We start from the raw sequence: 14,713 nt of genomic DNA, 5'->3' as shown, positions 1-14,713 counted from the left end.
ATGGAAATTGAATGGAGGTGTGGGCCCCTTTGAATTGTAAGTATGGGTATTGTATTCACATACTTTTGCTGTGTTTCCCATCTTCTTCCAGATTCAGAAGATACCTTGTGAGGAAAGCATGGCTTCTGGTCTTGCTACTCTCAGGCTAGGACTGAAGGAAATCTGGGGATATGAAAATGGACTACAACTACAGGAAAGTAATCCATAGTATGGCAGCAATAAGAATAGCCAGTTTGTCTCACAGCTAGTGTAGGGATTATTCATAAAAAAATCTAAATTATGAAGGTCAAATGTTCTTAAAGTGAAAAATAAAATAAAATTGGACCTACAAGTCAAGGCCCTTTTAACTAAGACACTGGACTCTGTGATGATTCTTAATTATAGATTTTGATTTTAAAAATTAGAAGTGCATTACAACAAACTTTTCAATTTTAGAGTAATATAGTTAATAACTTTTACAGCTTCTTCACTTTGAAGCAGGCTGGTGAAGTGAAAGATAACCTAAGGAGAGGGTTCTTTGAGTTACAGAAAGTGGTAGTCTGGAGTCTGATTCTCCACTTGTGCAGACATTCACACCTCTGCAAGTGGGTGTAAACAGTAGCAGATCAGAATGCCATTCACGCCTACTTAGCACAGGTGTGAATGACTCCACATGATGCAAGGGAGTTGAGTTTATGAATGCAAGGAGGCCTCAGGAGTTTGGGAGTTAATTCATCTTCCTGAAAACTTGGCTATGCATCATTACTCAGCACTATGTAGCACGAAGCATTCTTTACTTTGTGCATGATTAGCCAGACATCTTTTTCTTTCAGCTAACCCCTATATTTAAATCATTTTTAGCTTTCATTGGGTATGACAATTGCAACTTGCAGACAATAGGAATACTGAATCACAGATACTAAAAATGCTTAATATGTCGGAAAAAATTAAATTCTAGGAATAAGAGACCAGGGGAAAGTGAATTGCTTAGCAGGAGGGGCATTTAAACTGTGTCCTGTGACTCAGTAGTGCCCAGTCCTCCAACTGATAATTGAGACTGCTTATGGTGGGAGGCAGAGGCCACAGCAGGTATTACATTTGTACTGGGAGAGAAGCCTTTGTCCTGGAATGAAAGGAGAATGTACAGCCATTCAAGGGATTTCTTGTGGAAGAGTTGGCTCTTCTGTAAGAAAGTTAGATCAATATGTACCAAAAAGATTGACCTCCTCCAGACATCTAATTTGAATGGCTGTACACTTCTCTTGGGTGTGGTGGACACCCAATATCCTGTAGTCCTCTGCTCTCCCTCCCTACCTCCCATGAAGTGTGCAGGGGAGCACTGGCTCCCTGACAGCTTGCACAGGGAGCTGTGAGGAGCCTGCCTTTGAAAATCCCACCCCCATAGTTGACTGATAAGGTGGGGAGGCAGTTTTCTCCTGCAGTAGGAACTCGGCTGAACCCTCAAGATGGTTGGTGTCAGGGGATAATGGCTCTGGGCCACCCAATCCCAATAGATCAGGCTGTTAATTACTGGGCTCCCCAAAGGATGGGGTGGCCCAGGGAGCACCCCTCTTGTGCCTCCTAGCTGGCGAGCTCTCCTGCATAGCAATCCAGGGAGGGAGCTGGAATGCATGCATGCTCTAGCTCTTGGACTATTTTTCTAGTGGTAAGAACTACAGAGAAATTCTTATCAATAGAAATGAAAACCTGTCTGTGACCACAGTACTGGTAGGATCAACGCTAAGCTTACAAGAAGCATGGAAAGAATTACCAATCCCTACTGCAGAAAGGGACTCTGGGAAGCTACCTAGTTTTTAAAGACCTCTGTAAACCTAAGGCAGCACGGTGTGAACTAGACTGTCAGGGAGAAATTGCAGGCTAATAAAGCAAGATGGAAAATTATTTGAAGCATGTATTAGAGCCACTAATATTATGAAGCAGCTCTCATATTTAAAAAAAGCTAGAGATAGTTTGTTTTGTACTTATTTTGTAAACTTTATAGTGATTTCACCATAAATTACTCAGATTCAAGACTACTTTCTTACTGTAAAGTGAGTTATTTCTAAAGATGTCATTCACTTTTGCATCTCACAGAATAACTAGGCAAAAACGCTGTGAATATACAACTGAAATTCTGATTTATTCAGTCATTAGCCAAAAAGAAGTGCCATTTCAATGGTAATAGAATGAAAATCCAACTGGTGTTTTCTTTCTAAAATGTGTTTTCCATAGAGATTGCTGTTCTCAGGCAAACACTTATTTAAACCTTTGAAATGTATAATCTTAACTTTATACAGCTCTAGAAGTCTAATGTTTCATCCCTACTTGCAAAAGTATTACAATTTAAGTTTCAATAATGCAAGAAGCATCTGTAGAGAAAATACCAGGAAAACAGCTTTCCAGGAAAGATGTTACAGGTTTGAAATAGGTTTTTCTTAAAATTTTTATTATAAAAGCTATAGCTTTTTGAGCTTGCTAATGCAAGTACAGGATGTAATCTTAGGAGGTCCAGCAGTATGTGGTCGAAATCCAGTCATTAACACCACAATTCCACTGTTGTTCTTCTAGCATACAATTAAGGAAAAGAAAATCAAACATTCAACATACAGCTGTGCACTAGATACCTTCACGGAAACGACTCAGCTTTTTACAAACAAAACATTAGCACTTTAAGGTTGGTGTTATTAGAAAGTCATCTATACCATCATCATGGTTGTCATTTGAAAATAATCTAGTGGGGGAGTATATTCATTGGGAACTGAACTGAAGAAACAGAGTGAAGTGTTTCAGCACTTTTTGTTTCCTTTTACATAGGCTGTGTTGCATTCACCCTAGAGGATGGGAGACCAGTAATAAATATGTATTTAGCTTGGGTTTTTTTTCCCCCTAATATCTTTGTGGGTGGGTGGCTACTTGCAGTAAAGTTCCCATTCATCTAACATTTTTAATTAAGTTAATGTGCTCTGACAAGGGCTAGCAGGGAATAATCTCCACAGGCCATGAAGCAACTGCAGAGCCACTCTGTGGAGCCTGCTGTAGCCTAATGGCTTGAAAAAGCTCTTTGGCCCTTTCTTATGAGCTGGAGGATAGGAGGATCCACGCAACAATAAGTATTTGGCCTGTATCTCTGCAACTTTTCTGCTGGGTATTGCTACATGGGGTCCTTGAAAGCAGCTTTGCTGCTGTGAGTGGGGAGCACATACAAGGCATCTTTCCCATGCACTAGCCTTTGATTTAAAAAAATGAAGAGTAATTTTGGGTGTGCAGCTCAGCATATGTCCTCTGTGAATATGGCATCTTTCAAGTCTCAGACTGAGCCGCCCAAAAGAAAGGTAACCAAAATCATTAACCATCCTTGCCAATGAATGTGACTGTGCATTCCTTTTAGGATAAGATGAATATAACTGTCTCCTGAATAAAAAACAAAAACCTACACTTCCTGCCTTGGCTGTGGTTTTATTATGGCTGCATGTGGGCTTTGATGTTTTTACACTAGCAATATATTATTATAAAAGTCCCATATTTTGAATAAACCACTGCCTAAAAGATACTCGGATTTTGATTTATTTCTCCGCAATTCTTTTCAAGTACTGTAAATCATATTTTTGTGTTCATTTACCTTTGCATTCTTTTTGAGCCACTGGCACTGAAACTGACGAATGAGAATCAAATGAAGTGTGCTAAGTGTTGCTGCTGTAGGCTTTTTATCTCCCTGTATTCTGTGGTGTGATTTATCTTGGTAATACATCACATACCTTATTTTCCTTTGCTTATTTTATTTAGTGTTGTCACAAGTAATATCAGTTGACCATCTACCATGAGTGCTAAACAGTAGTAAATTAATGAAATAAACTGAATCTACAGAACTCATCTGGCCCAAATTTGATTAGAGACACTTGTATTGCACCAAGCCATTTGCCATCGTTGAACCTCATTTATTAAACGAGCTTCATAGGGTCTTAGCAGAGTACAATAAATTGCTATGCATAGCATTTGCAGTGATTTTAATGACACACTTTTCTATCTCAATCACTATGGGTATTTCATGTTTATGAAAAGGGTATTTCCAGTAACATTATCACTTTGGCCTGAATCATTCCCATCCATTGAATACAAGATTTCTTTTCTTCTAAAGAAGCGAGGGATAGAAAAAAGAAATTCTTCCAACTATCTTCATAAATGTGTTTTAACAGTCTCTCTCTCTGTTCTTGGCTTAGGAAATTTCATTATTTTAGTTAGTTATTAGTAACTGCTTCACTTTTGTAAAATAAACTGTACTAATGCTCAGCTCCCATATTTTACACCCAACAACTAAAATGTGTCTGAACCAAACCCCAAAAGGGATGTTCACATATTACATGTAGCTTGGATCCACCTCTAAAAGATATTAGCCTTTTCATGGGAAGGGTAGAAACAGGGAAAACAATGAAAAACAGAACATTCCCATGACACATAATTTATAAAAACGAATGCGAAAACTAAGCTAATTTGGTAGTACAGTATTTTAATGGTATGTAAAGCATCTGATACAGATTGAGACATGTCCTTGTTGAGAGATGAACAAAAATTAAACATGACTGAAAAGTTCTTTGAAATATATATGCTGGGGATAAAAACTCAGGAGACAGGAACGGAAAGAGATTTGAGGAGGAGTGAAAATCAGAACGTAGTAGAAACTGCAAAAAAATAAATAAGTAAGAACACTGGGCAGAATATGTAGTCTGAATACCCAGAATAAAGTGGAAAAGGGTAATAAAAACAATGGCAATTGAGGTCAGGGAAATAATGTAGCAGAAGAGACAAAGACTAAATGAATTTGATAAAAATGTGATGACATCGGCACAGAATTAATTAAGAACATTTGAAGCAAGGGCTTTTTCCCGCTGTGAATTTATAAATGATTGTAATGGTGATCTGGTATTCAGATCATAATCTTAAAATTGGCTGTAAAAGGAGAATTTTGAAAATTCCTCAATCCTAGTTATAATCCATGGCTATTAGGCGTGTTTGAAATGAGAAATTCTTTTTAACAAAAAGTGTTGTTTTAGTAAAAGATGTTTTTGTGATCAGAAGGTTAAATGTCATCCCCTTATCTTGTCATAATAGTCTGTTTTTCTGCTTTTGGACAGGTGAGGTAGATTTCCCCTTCTGGGTTTAACGTGGTGCTCACATTCACCTAGCAGACGGAGTGTGGAGAATGGTACATTTTGGTTGCAAAATGGTACATATCCAGGAAACTTTGCCATCTTATCCTTCAAAATGGAAAATTAAAGAGAAATTGTATACCCATATCTTCCTAACAGTTTTATCTAGAAAGCTAGGACTTTCACTAGCTAGAGGCTCCTGATTTGGTTTTGGAAAAGCAAATGCGTGAACTACATTGTGTTTTTTCATTCCTAAGAATTTCAGCACTACAGTATTCCCTTCAAAGGTCAAAAACTGGAGTTTTTTCCCCATGTTGCCATCTGGGCAAAATCAACATAAATCCAAGCAAGCCGATTTCTCTTTTGCATTTTTCTATAAAAACTTTGGAAATCAAATGTATCTGACAATTTTGTAGGTGAGACAGAATAGAACAGCTTGTTCTTCTTCCCAAGCTATAACAGCTCTACAGTACTAACAGTGGGGCAAGGAGGGGGAACTTGGTTTTGGCATTAAATTAAACAAATAAGGAGTGGAAGACACAGTAGAACAGATACTGCATGTGCAATAGCAAGATGCTATTTTTTACAGTGTCACTTGCCTGACCCTAACCACATTTTAAAACAACTGTCTGTCAGCAAATTAAAAATCCTACTGATAACAGTTTGCAGAGAACAGCTATATTGATCCTGATTTTAAACTATTTCTCAGTGGAATGCTTGTTCAGTAATGTATCTGGCCTCTATTTATTCTCTGTTGTAGAGTAAAATAATAAAGGTTTTCATTAGTGCAATAATCTAATCTCTAGTTGTCAATAATATTCATTTGTATCATAGAATGTCAAGAGATCTTTGCCTGATCAGAACTCCACTATGCTAAGAGCTCTACAGGTGAAGAGGCAAAGCCAGTCCATGCCCCAATCAGCTTACAACTTTGCGTAAGACCAGAGGCAACAAAAGGAATGAAATGAACTCAGAGAACATGGAAAGATGATAAGGTACTATCCTTTAGATCCTCATAGGATGAGCAACTGGAGTTGTGAAATAGAATACATCATGCCCAGAACTAATTCATGACTTTTTTACAAGAAAAGCTAGGGCTCAAAACAATACTTTTTCTCTTTTATGAGAAGCAACTTCAGCCACACAATGCCTTATGTTAAAGCAAGGTCTTTGATTGCTGTTTAAAGAGCTGGAACAATACCACCAGACAAACCTTGAGTAGAACAGAAATAGTTTTAGCAGATTGTAGCATGCTAATTCAGTCTGTGTGGTTGCAAAAGGCAACGTATCCCATTGTGATGCATGCTTTTTACCCAACATATCTGCATTGAATTGCACTGTTTAGACAAATAGAAAAAAAATGATTTCAGTTTCAGGGTCTGAGAGTTAGATATTCACTCATCTTAACTGTTTGTCCTCTTACCATGTTAAAATATAATTTCTTCTATACTTAACAAAAAGCTGCCTGATGAACATTGTATGGAAAGTTTTTAGGCATTTCTTACCAAGCCTAAAAGCACTGAGGACCACAAAATACATCCTGTGAAAAGTTAAAGAATAATAATGTATACTTAGCATGCTAATATTAAAGCACAATTTTATTTACTGAGGTAAGCACTAGAGTCTTTAGCATAAAACTCCAGAGACAACTCGAATATAGCCTCTGCCACCTACGGTTCATAACAAGATGGAGGTCAAGGTGTAGAGCCATTTAACTTAAATCCCTACTTAAAGTTATTAAATGAGAAAAACCTGGTGCTATGCAATGGAGATATATTCTGTATTAGCAACATAAAATAACGTCATTAAAAAATAAGAACTTAGTGATAAGGAAAGTAGAAAAAAAGATTATGTTTCAATCCATTTTAATGTGTTTAGCAGAGCTTCAACTATTTTCTTTCTTTCTTTTTCTTTTCTTTTCCTTCTTTTTTTTTGTTTTTTTGTTTCACACGGGGGATGCAGTTCCCCACTACCACAAATTATGCAGTTGAGTTTCCCACATTTGGGGAAATCGCAGGGGTCAGACCAGAGTGCAAGGTTCAAGCCTCACTGGGAAAACCACCTGGTTGATTATGGTGTCTCCTCTCCCCCCTCCCCTGTTTTTTTCCATGTTCTTCTACCTCAAATAAACATGTGGGTTTTTCCCCAAATGAAGGAAAATAAGTCATCTATTTGTTGAGACTAATCATCAAAAGTTTCAGCCAAAAAGAAACTCTTCAGCAAAATATAATGAGTGAAAAAGGAGTTTTTAATGGAACACTATATGTGACCATAACCATAGCACTGCCTACTATGAAAGCTATAATAATTGCTTCCAATTTAGCTACAGTACTGTATACTAATGAGGAAGTGGACATGATAAGCAGCCCAGCTGCAACTTAAGTACCTCTGCAAGCAACATTCAGGGGGCAGTTTCTATTTCCAAACTAGCATATTTTAAAAAGATCAGTGTCTCTAAAGAATCGATTTAAAAGATTTTGTGTGCATCGATCTGCTGTCACATTCACCAGCAGTGAGGAGTTTGATTATCAGCTGTTCAGTTATAAATGGATATGATATGATGTGATGTGTGGAGTTTTGGGGGGGAGTTATTTGAAATTATTAACTTCCACTGAAATAAATGGGGCTTGAACTATCTAAAGAAAGATCCGTAATTCAAGGCAGAAGTCATCTGCTAATTTGGGGGAGCTAAAGAGTTTCCATAGGGCAGTTTACCTTAGGATTTCTTGCATTTCCCTTTGGAATATTGGCCATTGTTAAAAATGGGATCCTGGACTGCAGGGGTTGACTAGTCTGATCCAGTGTTGAAATTCCTAATCAATGTTTATTGATGAACTTCTTCTTCTGGAACAGCTGGAGTAATTGAGCTTTGGTGAATAAAGAGCAGAGGGAGGTGGGAGATGAAATATGGCCATAGCCTTAGTAGGTATCTATTTATCTTTTGTTTAAAACTAGCAAGAATCTGGACTAAAGAACCTTCTCTAGCCTCTAGAAAAAAGTTCTGCCATGAGAGCCAGATGGCAGGGAGGAGAGACAAAATAACTAGGAGAAGATTGTGGCTTAACTTATTGTAATAAAGATCCCTACACAGTTTTGAAGAAAGTATTCCTTGCTCCTTTGTGATACAGGCTGCTGGGTAGCACTGCTGTCTCTCACTCCCCTTATTGGAAAGTCGAAATGCCACTTCTGTTTTGGAATCATGGATCATGTCTCCCTTTTCCCAGCCTGCTTGGTTGCTCTCCAACAGTAAGGTCATCCCTCTATGGTCCCTTCACCACATGTTTCCCATGCGCAGCTCTAGCAAACGCCACATGATGATGGGTGGCCTTCTAAATATATATAGTAAATTCATAAACATATATAGATAAATTATGTATATTTAAATATATATAATAAAACCTGTGTTTCACTGGTTTTCTGCATGAGTGTGAAGATCAGTTTATTTAGCTGTTTTTAAATGGTATGAAAACTGTCACTCCTAAATAGAATTGTTGCTGGGCCAGAAGCCACCAGAGATCCATAACATTAATCTTAGCTAGGGATGACAACAGTTTTTCATTTCAACTGAACTAATAGCATGTTATCAAATTTAGCAAATTCATACATATTAATTTAAAATCCCAATAAAGCCTCATGCCTACAAATACTTATGCATATGTTTAAGTGTACATACTGTAGTCAGTCCCATGGAAATGCATAAAGCCCAAGTCTTTTCAGGATCAGGGCCTAAAATCTATAGCCCTTCTTACTCCTAAGATACAGCCATAACTTTTGTGTTGTAGTTCCTCTTCTAAGCTGGTGTATGGAGATCAAATTGCATGAAGAATCACTGCTGTGCCTTAGAATAATCCAATTGCATGGTTTGGATTGCTTTTCCCCTCCATTAAAAGAAATGGTATTAGGCATCAGACTCAACTGTAGAAAACAGACTTTACAACTCTACACACTTTGAGCTACACATGCAATAAAATTAATGATTAGCTCAGCACTGAGGTTCTCCAAATGTCACTGCATTGTACCTGTGCTTTCTGTAGGAGGAGATTGATTGTATACCTTAAGATATAGTCAGTTTTGTCTCGGAACGTGGGGTTGGATTAGAGGACCTCTTGAGATTCCTGCCAGCCTTATTTTCTATGATTACACTAATTAAAAAATTAAAAGTTGTGAACCCAGGCATTCTGGCTAAATAATGTACAATATAGAATCATAGAAAATTAGGGTTAGAATGGACCCAGGAAGTCATCTAGCCCAACCATCTAGTCCAGCTCAAAGCAGGACCATCCCGAACTAGTTTTAGCAGATCTTCCCAGCTAAGGCTTTGTCTAGCCAGGTCTAAAAGCCTCCAAGGATGCAGACTCCATATCCTTTCTGGGTAGCCTGTTCCAGTGCTTTACGACCCTCCTAATGAGAGAGCTTTTCCTAATATCTAACCTAAACTTCCCATGCTGCAACTTAAGACCGTTCTTCCTTGTTTGGTCATCTGCCACCACTGAGAATAGTCTAGTTCCATCCTCTTTGGAACCCCTCTTCAGGTAGTTAAAGACTTCTATTGAATCCCTCCCAGTCTTCTCTCCTCCAGATTGAATAAACCCAGTTCGCTCAGCCTTTCCTCAGAAGTCATGTGCCCCAGCCCCCTAGCTATTTTCATTCCCCTCTTCCGGACTCTCTCCAATTTGTCCACATTCTTTCTGCAGTAGGGGCCCAAAACTGAACACAGGACTCCAGATGTGACCTCACCAGTGATGAAAAGAGGAGAATAATCACATCTTGATCTGCTGGCAATACTCCTACTAATGCAGCCCAATATGCTGCTAGCCTTCTCACAAGGGCACACTGTTGGCTCATATTCAGCTTGCTGTCCACTGGAACTTCCAAGTCCTTTTCTGCACAGCTGCTGCTTAGCCAGTTGGTTCCCAGCCTGGACCACTGGATTGTTCCATCCTAAGTGCAGGACTATTCACTTGTCCTTATTGACCCTTATGAGATTTGTTTTGGTCTAATCCTCCAATCTGTTAAGGTCTCTCTGAATCCAAGCCCTACCCTCTAGTGTGTTTACTACTCCCCCCTGCCCCCCAGCTTCATGTCACCTGCAAACTTTCTGAGGGTGCACTCTGTGCCATCTTTCAGGTCACTGATAAAAATATTGAACAAAACTGGCCCCAGAAAGCTTTTCAAGAATTTTACAAAAACTGTGATTTACTTTGAGGTTTGAGTGCTCTGAGGTTTGTTGCAAATATTTCAGAAGTTGCACCAGTCAGGTTGTCTCAGTCATGCCCTGAATCAAGACTGCTGTGCTGATACAAACTGACATTGTAATAAATTTAAAGAAATATATTATTCTGGGTTGTGTCACCTTGTCTGATGATATACAATATTTTAGCCACTTGTTATCAGTTTTATTTTTTTTAAATAATATAGTATTATCAAAGGTTTACTTTTAACCACGTTACTCATTTTGTCCTTGAATGATTTCTAGGACTTAACTCTCTCCATTATTGTAGATACTGCTTGAAGGCCCAAGCCATGTCAGAACTGAGATGTCTACACTTGTGGAGAAAGTGGCATGGAGGTCTTTATTTATTACAAAGAGACACTTCACTTTGCACGCATAAACTTTTGCCTGTTCAATGAAGAAAAAAGAACCACTCCCATCATACTGTGAATACATGATTGCAGACTACTTAGAAAACAATTGAAGCATACAAGACAGGCAAGAATGAATGCACTGCATCCCATCTGTTTGTCCTTTTGGTACATGTGGTAATGGTCACTTATCTGACTACCTGTGGATATGTAAATGTATTTGAAATGATGAAGAACTCTCCATTCCATGATAATGACAACAACCCGTGACATCTCTAACCTTAGCAGCAGGTTAGAAACTATTTGTGTTCTCTTCCATTAAGAATTTTACCCCTTCTGACACATCTATTTAGTTTTGTTTGAAAGAGAAAATCACATTAGTATGACCTAAAACCACAAATGAATACTGTCTTCTCCCAACTAATCTGCATATATTTAAGTATTTATGAGCCACCTGCTGGGTATCTGAGGTGGTTATCAATCTAATAAAACCACAATGTTATTTGAAGCTCCCTTATAAGCACCAAAGCATATATGTATTAAGACCAACCGCAACTATGCTTAAAAAGATATTGCACATCTCATCTTTACTTGTTTCTCTAATTTTTCCCCTCTAATTTATGAATTTTCAAAAATATATGAAATAGGTATAGTATAAGCAGTATTGATAAGCACTAAGCCTGGGACTCATGCCTAGTGGATTTCACTCAGCATGGGCTAGCATTTTGCACTAGAAATGTCATTCTTTCCTTATGAATAGTGGTACAGCCTGTATTTCTTAAAACTAAAGATACTTTTTATTTGAAGCATTTTGATAGACCCCAAAACACTTTTGCACTTTCCCTGGAATCACAGAACTCATTTTGCTCATGTTGTTCCTTCTTTACTTTTATTTTTGTACTGTTGTTTTCCATTTCAAAGAGTGAGAGTTATGGCTTGATAACAAAGGTAGCAGTTAATATTGTATTTAATATCCTTTCAGTGCCTATGATGTAAAGACTGCAATCTAGATGAAATTATTGTTGATGCTAGTGAATAAGTTATTCATCATTTTGCAGAAGGAGCTGGACTTCCAACATGAATGCCTTATGCTTTGTTTATTTTACATCTTTGGATGTAAATTACTAGCTATTTTAATCTAGGAATATATCAGAAACAGAGCTTTAGAGAAGTCGGTTTTGCTGAAGCTTTATCAAACTTAACAGTGTTCAGCATACTTTCTAAAATTACCCGGGTCAGATAGCAAGAAGATTGTTTAGAAAATACACAGAAAAATATATTGTGAGATCTAATTTTGTTTCTGACCACTAATGACTAGTGAGGTTTGTAGGTCACTGAAATACCGTTACAGTTGTCCTTAGCAATCAGCCTTTACTTTTCAGGGGGAAGAATATAATGGAGTTAGGACTTTATTTCAGAAACCTATACAATCTCTTGTATTCAAAAAGATACTGATAGTAGTAACCATAAGACATTCTTCAGGGTGCCATAGAAGTTGTATTTATATTAGTGTGTGTTAGATTTCTTGCACTCTATAATTAGTAATAAACAGTAACAACCTCAGAGTTAAATAGGATGAGAAAGGGAAAGTGAACCTTCAAGCCAGCTTCTTGAGGTCTTGGTTGTTTTTTCTTCTCTCCTGTTATTCACTGCCACAATCATACTGGGGCAATGCCTGAGGGAGTTATCTATTGTGCAGGCAGCGGGCTAAATTCTGCTTTCAGTTGCATCCCTGATTTGCACAGGTGTAACCAAAGATACCCAGTAATTATGAGATGTTTGTATTGGAACAGCCCCCTAGTTCTTTGCTGCTTAACCACACCTGTGTTTATCAACAGATAAACATTTCAAGGACAAGGCATTACTCCCCCGCTCCCCACTTTTTTTCCAGCTGATTCTCTTTTTATTATTTAATTTCATCTTAAATTAAATGGAGACAACAAACGTGAGTACTGTCCAGGATTCTAAATCCTTGTAGGGTCTTCCCTCTGTACAGCTTTGTAGGTTTTGCTGGCAGAATGATTTGGCCAGATTTCTGAGAGGAGCCTGATTTAAAAGCTGCAGAAGACATTTTTTTCAGATACATCCACTTCGTATTGATGGAGAAGGAAACATTACTCAGGAATTCTGGTTTCCCAGAAACGAGCAGTGTATCTAGAGAATGTAAACCATGTAATAATCTGCCAACAGGTGGAGCTAGGTGAAAATCCCTGGATGCTGTGACATCTGCTATGTAGCTACACTGTAAATCCTATAAATTTAAATTAAAAAACCTTAATGAATAAAGCATTCATTTACAACTGTATTTTGTTACTTAATTGTCAAGGATTTTTCTTTATTCATTAACAAATCTGTTTTTTTTAATAAGTGAAATAAACCATAATTTGGTTGCAATGCTAAATGTTTATTTACAGTATCTCTGTAAAACGAATGGGAAATGAACAAAACAGTGCACCCAAGTTTTGTGTATATGCAGGATTAGTTCTTTATCAGCTATGCCCTTTGTGAAATGAAATCTTTGACAAGTGGCTGTGGGACTTTGAAGTGTAATTGCATAAATTTATATGGACTTTTAGATTCTGAATCAAATTCACATCTGGCATAAGTGGGTGCAGTTTAAGTGGTGAATTGAATCATGTTCTATAACAGATTGGAAATTGTGCCTCTACGTTATCCCACATGTGAATTGTGCTGTAAGTTCTGAATACATGTTTATTTATACAAAAGATAAGGACCTCACTCTAGATTAGTGGTGCTCAACCTTCTGGCCCTGCAGGCCAGGTGCGTGATGCACAGCTGGTCCACAGGCCAGATTGAGCCATGTGTCCTGGGATCAGGCCCTGGGGCCTGTATCATCATGTACCAGGATCAGGCCCCAGGGATCCAGCATCACCCACTCTATCCTCATGTGCCAGCATTGGGCCATGGGAGACCAGCAGCATCCCTTCCTGCCCTCATAAACTGGGATTAGGCACTGAGGTCCAGCACTGCCCTCTCCCACACCCACACACTGGGATTGGGCCTTGGGGCTTGGCACCACCTCCTCAGTGCCCCCTCCATGTTGGGATCGGGCTGTGGGGCCCAGCACAGCCCCCATGTGCCAGAATTGGGCCCCAAAGCCTGGTGCTGCCCCTGTCCAGTCTTGCATGCTGGGATTGGGCACCTGATCCAGTTTGCAAGGCCTAGGGCCTCCTACAGGTCTAGAAATCTGGCAGCAGGGGAGTGGTGCCACTGTTCCCACACTGCCAGATTTCTGCACCTGTTGGGGACTTCCCTGGGCCAGGCAACATAGTGCTGCAGGCCAGGGCATATTTTTAAATGCAATAGCCTGAAACCTATCCGTTCCATATATGCACTTCTTTGTGTCAGGTAGTTTATATAAAGTCAAAACATCTCTTCTCTACTGGACCTGGATAGCTTTATTGATTTATTTTTATCTGCCAAGTAATGGAAAATGTATGATTATAAGGTAAGTAACATTTATTTTATATCCCAATTCAGCAAAGCATATAAACCTATAATTAAGTCCCATTCACTTCAAAAGGGACTTAAGTGTGCTCTTAGTCTCTTTGTGGAATCAAACCACATTTACTTTAACTGCCAATAATATTCTGCACGTGAAATGCTGGGGTGAAATTTAAGCTATGAATAGCAACGAACAGTGGAAGCCAAATGCTGAGAATCATAGTGAAGGGAACAAAATGCTTTTCTAGGTAGATAAATCATCTTAGCTCTCACCTATGCATAAATGACATCATCATTGTAGTAGTAATTTATAGGTGAAGGAAAGTAAGAGGTTTAAGCTACCATTTTAGGCTAGGGACAGAAATTATTCATAAACCAGTGTAAGTGATCAGAAACTGGTTCAAATCTGTAACACAACAGAAGTTTAGTGCATATAAACTGCTGTAAAAATGGCTGCAATCAATTTAAGATAAACCTGGATGGATGTAGTATCAGACTTAACTGATTTAGGTTAAATCTGTTTATTGAACCTCTGTCCCAGG

General features: G+C 38.4%; 1 long non-coding RNA gene and 1 pseudogene across 4 annotated transcripts in view; one reads left to right on the top strand and one right to left on the bottom strand.

The window, feature by feature from the left end:
- LOC109283552 (uncharacterized) overlaps positions 1-13,084 on the top strand; it is a 60,312-nt gene extending 47,228 nt beyond the window's left edge. For 3 of the 4 annotated variants that reach the window (XR_002090752.2, XR_002090750.2, XR_009462356.1), the window contains 4 exons: positions 92-2,653; positions 5,109-5,200; positions 5,958-6,118; positions 10,625-13,083. This is a non-coding gene — a long non-coding RNA (uncharacterized LOC109283552). Of the gene's footprint in view, positions 1-91; positions 2,654-5,108; positions 5,201-5,957; positions 6,119-10,624 lie in introns of all 4 variants that reach the window. The other variant, XR_002090749.2, reaches the window with a different exon arrangement.
- On the bottom strand, positions 7,075-7,212 carry LOC132251089 (U1 spliceosomal RNA; annotated as a pseudogene).
- Positions 13,085-14,713: the final 1,629 nt, after the last annotated feature.

Source organism: Alligator mississippiensis, chromosome 5 (assembly GCF_030867095.1).
Source record: "Alligator mississippiensis isolate rAllMis1 chromosome 5, rAllMis1, whole genome shotgun sequence".
In the NCBI taxonomy this organism is placed as follows: domain Eukaryota; kingdom Metazoa; phylum Chordata; order Crocodylia; family Alligatoridae; genus Alligator; species Alligator mississippiensis.
This window is presented reverse-complemented; position numbering and strand designations above follow the sequence as displayed.